We start from the raw sequence: 6279 nt of genomic DNA, 5'->3' as shown, positions 1-6279 counted from the left end.
TTTCAAATTTCTAGATTTGATTGTGTGTAGTGTTATTCATAAATTTATTCATAAATTTCTAGATTTGATTGTGTGTAGTGTTATTCATAAATTTGAAAACATTAGCATAAATTGTGAAAATCTAATAGATCTGGTCCTCTTGTAAGTATTAAATACTAGGATAGATATCTTAAATAAATCTAATTAAAGAAACAAAGATATCCATACAAAATAATTATAATTTAGTTTACTAAATCTAAAATTATTTATATTTCTTTTATTTCTATTTATTTAGTTTTTTACTAACTTAAATATTTTAATTTCTTTAAAAATAGATGATTTATATCAATTTTATGTGGTATTTATTAAATTATTTTTAAAAGTATATTCTATTTATAATAAGATTTAAATTTTTAACATGTAGATAGTTTTCAAATTTAACCTAGAAGAATAAAAGTTAACATTAGCACGCTTACACCAGCATTCAAAAAAATTATTAATTAGATTAACAAAATTTTTAAAGAGTTTATAAATTTGTACACTTAATGTATTCATAGTTTGCATAATTGATATAAAATGAAGTTATGAGATATCATTAAAAAATAAAAATCTTTAATATGTCTTATATACAAGAAAGAAAAGAAGAATTTTTACTAAAAATATTATTGAGATCATTTTAAATTGACAAGTATGAATGTCAAATTCTTAATTAAACTTATAAAAAATACAAAATTAACTAGCTTATATATATATATATATTACGCCGAGAGTAATCGTTCTCAAGGCACCTATTTTTATTTAATCTCAAGGTTATTTTATAATTGAGATTTATGAAAAAAAATAGGCGCGTCGAGAACGATTACTCTCGGCGTAATATATATATATATATATATATATAAATATATATATATATATATATATATAAGCTAGTAGCAATCGCGGCGCAACAGATAAATTATTTTTTAATTTTTCTTTTTTTGATCTAGTTAGTATTGATTTATTTTTTTCTTTTCAAATTTAGTTGTATAAACTTACTATAAAATTGTAGTCATATAAACTTAGTATAAAATTATTCTTCAACATTTTAAAAAAAAATTCTATATATATTGTTTATTTGCATCACTTTGATTCAATCTTATTTTAAGGATATTATTAGGTAAATTGTTATATTTAAGAGTAGAGTTATGGTTATGGTTAGGGTTAGGGTTAGCATTAAGATTTAAATTAGGGTTAAGTTTACAATTAGAGCTAGAGTTAGGGTCAGGATTAGAGTTACAATTAGAGTTAGAGTTATGGTTAGGGCTAGGGCAAGGGCTATTTTAGGATTATGACTATTTTTAGGGTTAGAGTTAGGGTTAGGTTTAGAATTAGAGTTTTGAATCAGGGTTAAGGTTAGAGTTAGGGTTAAGGTTTTAATGAAGACTAAAGTAAAGGTTAGGGTTAGCATTAATATTTAAATTAGGGTTAGGGTTAGGATTTTAATTAGAATTAGGGTTAGGGTTACAATTAGAGCCAGAGTTAGGGTCAAGATTAGAGTTACAAATAGAGTTAGAGTTGTGGTTAGGGTTATTTTAGGATTATGACTATTGTTAGGGTTAGAGTTAGGGTTAGGTTTAGAATTAGAGTTTTGAATTAGGGTTAAGGTTAGAGTTAGGGTTAGGATTTTTGTCAAGATTAAAGTAAGCGTTAAGGTTAAAGTTAGAGTTTTGAGTTAGGGTTAAGGTTAGAGTTAGAGTTTTGAGTCAGGGTTAAGGTTAGAGTTAGGGTTTTAGTGAAGATTAAACAAAGGGATACGGTTAGGATTAGAGTCTAATTATGGTAGAGTTAGATTTATAGTTAGAATTAGAGTTAGGGGTATGATTGGGTTAAGGATTAGGATCAGTGTTAGTGTTAGGGTTGGAATTAGAGTTAGGGTCAGGGTTGGAGATAGGTGTATAGAAAGGGTTAGGGTTAGAGTTAGCTTTAGGGTTAAAATAATTTTTAGGGGTAGAGTTAAAGTCCAATTATGGTAGAGTTAGATTTAGGACCACAATTAGAGGTAGAGGTAGGCTTATAGTTAGGGTTAGGGTTAGGGTTGGAGTTACAAAGACATTTAATATTATGATTAGGGTTAAAATAATTGCTAGGGTTAGAGTTAAAGTCCAATTATGGTAGAGTTAGATTTAGGGCAACAATTAGAGGTAGGGGGAGGGTTACAGTCAGGGTTAGGGTTAGGGTTAGAGTTTCAAAAAGATTAAATATTATGATTAGGGTTAATGTTAGAGTTAGGGTTAACGTTAGAGTTTTGAGTCAACTTTAAGGATAGATTTAGGGTTAGGGCTAGGGCTAATATTAAAGTACAATTATGGTAGAGTTAGATTCGCGGTTAGAGTTTGGGGTACGGTAGGGTTTCGGTTATGGTTATGATTATGGTTGGAGTTAGAGAAAGGGGTAGAGAAAGGATTAGATTTAGGGTTATGGTTAGTGTTAGTTTTACATATTGAGTTAGGGATATGTATAGAGTTACATCAGGGTTAAGGTTAAGATACGAGTTTGAGTCAAGGTTAAGTTTAGAATTAAGGTTAGGGTTAGGGTTAGGGTTAGGGTTTCAGACAGCATTAAAGTTAGGGTTAGGGTTAGGGTTATATTATAATTATGGTAGAGTTATATTTAGAGTTAGAGTTAGGGGTAGGGGTAGGGTTAGTGTTAGTGTTAGGATTAGAGTTAGGGTTAAGGTTAGGGTTAGGATTGGGGTTAGGGTTAGGGTTAGGGTTAGAGATAGGGTCAAGGTTAAGTTTAGCATTACAATTAGGGTTAGAGATAAGGGTACATAAAAGGTTAGGGTAGGGGTTAGGGTTAGGATTAGGTTTATGGTTAGAATCTGAGTTAGGGTTATAGTTTGAGTTAGGGGTAGACAAAGCATTAGAATTATGGTTAGGATTAGAGTTAGGGTAGAAGTAGGACCACGGTCAAAGTTACGGTTATTGTTATGTTTAGAATTACATTTAGGAGGGTAGCTCGTTCTCCTTACACATGCCTATTAGCATAATAGAACAATATAAGGATTAAAATGTTCCTTATGTAGTTTTATAACTTTATTAGTTACATTTATAAATATACAATTAATTAATGTTAATTATGCTTAGCATGAATAGTGTACAATGAAGGAGTACTAAACATTATTGAGGTAATGATTACACTTAAAATGAGTATAAAATGAATATTATGCTTTAGAGTGGGTTAATAGTTAGAAATAACACATCAATTTTATACATAATTTAATGATCAACATATTAATGATATATCTCATGTAAAATCTTTAATAATACAAAAACAAAGGTCAACAAAAAGCATTTCAAATATTTGGAAGTATAGTTGAGAAGAATTTGAGATAAAAAGTTAAATCGTTTATTTATTATTTCGATACATAGATGGAAGGAGAATAATATCTCCTAGTACAATTATCTGGATAAAGTAATAAGTGAAGATTTGAAAAATGTGAAATCATCATATGGACCATGTGTATAGCTCTCCATAATGATGTAAGTACATCACATATTCTTCAGATATTAAAATTGTATTACGACCTTTGTTTGTAATATGATCATCATAGACCTCTTTCATCATGGATGGAAACACATCTACTTTTGTAGATGTGTTGCGTACATATTTGGCAACATCTTCCATCTCCATTATCTCTATCTCTTGTACATGATCAATAGATAAAGCTGCATTCTGAAGTGCTTCTACCATAGTTGTACAACACTGTTTAATTATGCGTGCACACTTCTGAAACTCTGTCTCAAAAAAATCATTTGACTGTACAGAAGAAGTTGGGCTAGTGTCGACAATGCTTGATTGTGTATTAGAGGCTTCCATGCCTGAAAAAATGATGGAAAACAATTTAGATAGCATCATCACGAATAAAAAAAGAAGAACAAATGTATACTTAATGAGAGGTATATAAATTTTAAATGAATAATGGTTTTGAAAAAATAGAACAGGTCACTTAGTACAATCAAGTATGGAGAAAATGAATATAAAAACCAAATTGTACTAAAATTTGTAATGAAACTTTAAGTATTGAAACATGGTAATATTATGACCATTCATGGATACTGAAGAATAGACAAACATAGATTTGAAATATTGAGTAGCAATGTATTGGTTGAAAGTCATGAAGCAAAAACATTATGATTTATTTCAATTGGACAATGTCTTTATGATTAGAATTAATATTATAACCTTAATTTGAGGACCCAAGTGATGATCATTCTCTAGTTGTGCAACTGACACTTCAGACCTTCTTCTACCATAACTTTGCTCGTTTCTTTGATTTAATGTTATTCTTTGTTGTTCTCTTTCATTTTTTGTTTGTTGTTGTTGTTGTTGTTGTTGACGTCTACAGTATTCTCTGCGATATTCTCTTTGATATTGCCTTTGGTATTCTCTTCTTGCCTCCTCTGATTCAAAATTTAACCTAGGTCTCACCATAGCTAGTATAAAAATAATATCAGTGATTTACATTCTAATGTGTCAGTATAAAGATTAATGCCTAAAATTTAATATTTGTTCTTTTAAAATTGCATATAAAAAAGAAACATAAATTAAAATAAATATATGGTTATGCAACAAAATTAAAAGTATAAGTCTCGTTTTTCTTATTTAAAAATAAATAAATTGGTATTTTAATAAAATATTTGGAAAATGGCGGCATTGCCATCCACTTTTCAAATGTTAATATGTAAAGATTAATTTTAATCTAAATGTAAATTACAAAACTGTTATAATTGAAATAGTAATCTAATTTAGAATGATACTCTAAATCAATATACTACTCTTAATGAAAACATTAGAAATATGTTGAGATATAGTTAACATTATAATAAATTGCTTACTATTATAATATTTAAAAAATGGCGGCATTGCCTTCCATTCTTTAAAGATTGATGCCTAAAAGTTAATATTTATTATTTAAAAATAAGCGTAAATTAAAATAAAATATATGGCTACTTTAATTTTCAAGTAACAAAATTAAAATTATAAAATTAAGTTTTTATATTTAAAAATAAATAAACTGGCATTTTAATAAAATATTTGAAAAATGGCGGCATTGACATCCACTTTTCAAATATTAATATGTTATGATTAATTATAATCTAAATGTAAAGTACAAAACTATTTTAAGCAAAATAGTAATCTAATTCAGAATATTAATATACTAATCTTAATAAAAAACTATTATAAATCAAACTACTTTTGCAAATGAAAATAGTAATCATTAAATTTATAATCACTTTTTTTAAAAATAAAATATATTGATATGGCGGCATTGCCATCCATATGAAATATTATGGAAAATAAATACAAGATTAATCTAAAAAATACATTGAAAAATATGAAAAACAATAATGCATGAAACATGCAACTGTAATTTTGTATAGAACAATGTAAAAATTAAGAATGTCATATAACAAATAAATTACAACTAAATGTAAATAGTGTAACTACTATTCTAAATGGAGATAATAATCAAAATGCAAAATAAAACTTAATAGGGAATTTTTTTTTAACAAAAAGCTTACTTTGCTTTTTGGATCTCCTTGTTGATCTTCAAATGTAAAATGCTTTTCTAAATGATGTATCTCCCTTTCTTCTTCCCAAAAAAGTTTGCTCTACCTCTCAAGAGCAATGAAAGCTTTACTCAAACCCTATCTTCTGCAAATATGTTCTTCTACGAATGAAGAGCAAAAATGAGAGGATATGAGTGTTTTATAATCAGAGAAAAAACTCTTCATCTCCCACGAAAAAACTATTCAATTTCCACTAAAGGAACTCTTCAAATTCCACATCTCCACTCCTCCACTCCTCTACAAAATTCAAATTAATTACTAAAAAATGCCAATAAGACAATATTACACAACGAAATTTAAAAAACAAGTGTGTCTACATGTCGTTATCTGTTTTTTTCAAAAAAAAAAATATTATAAAAAAAATACATTAACCCGCCACGTTATCTGTTTCGTTGAAAAAAAAATATTAAAAAATAAAATAAAATGGGGTGACAGGCCATCACCCTCGCCACCCCATGTGGCGTTGTCTTATGTGGCTGCAAGACTGCTTGTCAGCGGCAGTTACTGCCACCTCTGACATGCATGTCAGGGGCGGCAGTAACTGCCGCTGACAGGCGGTCTTGCTGCCTTACTCCACAGCCCACAACTGGCATTTTCTTTTTTATTGACATTGTAACTGCCGTGCTGTGGCTGTATAGAATGCCTCTTGGCGTAATTAAAAATTAGTTGAACCTAAATATTTCATATT

At 28.5% G+C, this 6279-nt stretch overlaps 1 long non-coding RNA gene across 1 annotated transcript; it reads right to left on the bottom strand.

The window, feature by feature from the left end:
* Window positions 1–3318: 3318 nt before the first annotated feature.
* On the bottom strand, window positions 3319–5712 carry LOC149570662 (uncharacterized). The gene is made up of 2 exons (XR_016361814.1): window positions 5544–5712; window positions 3319–3839 (listed from the first exon to the last, which is right to left on the bottom strand). It is a non-coding gene; the product is annotated as an uncharacterized LOC149570662 (long non-coding RNA).
* Window positions 5713–6279: the final 567 nt, after the last annotated feature.

Source organism: Cupressus sempervirens, chromosome 3 (assembly GCF_028749045.1).
Source record: "Cupressus sempervirens isolate cs-2001-9-10 chromosome 3, ASM2874904v1, whole genome shotgun sequence".
Lineage (NCBI taxonomy): Eukaryota > Viridiplantae > Streptophyta > Pinopsida > Cupressales > Cupressaceae > Cupressus > Cupressus sempervirens.
Note: the sequence above shows the minus strand (reverse complement) of the source record. Positions and strands in the feature narration are given on the sequence as shown.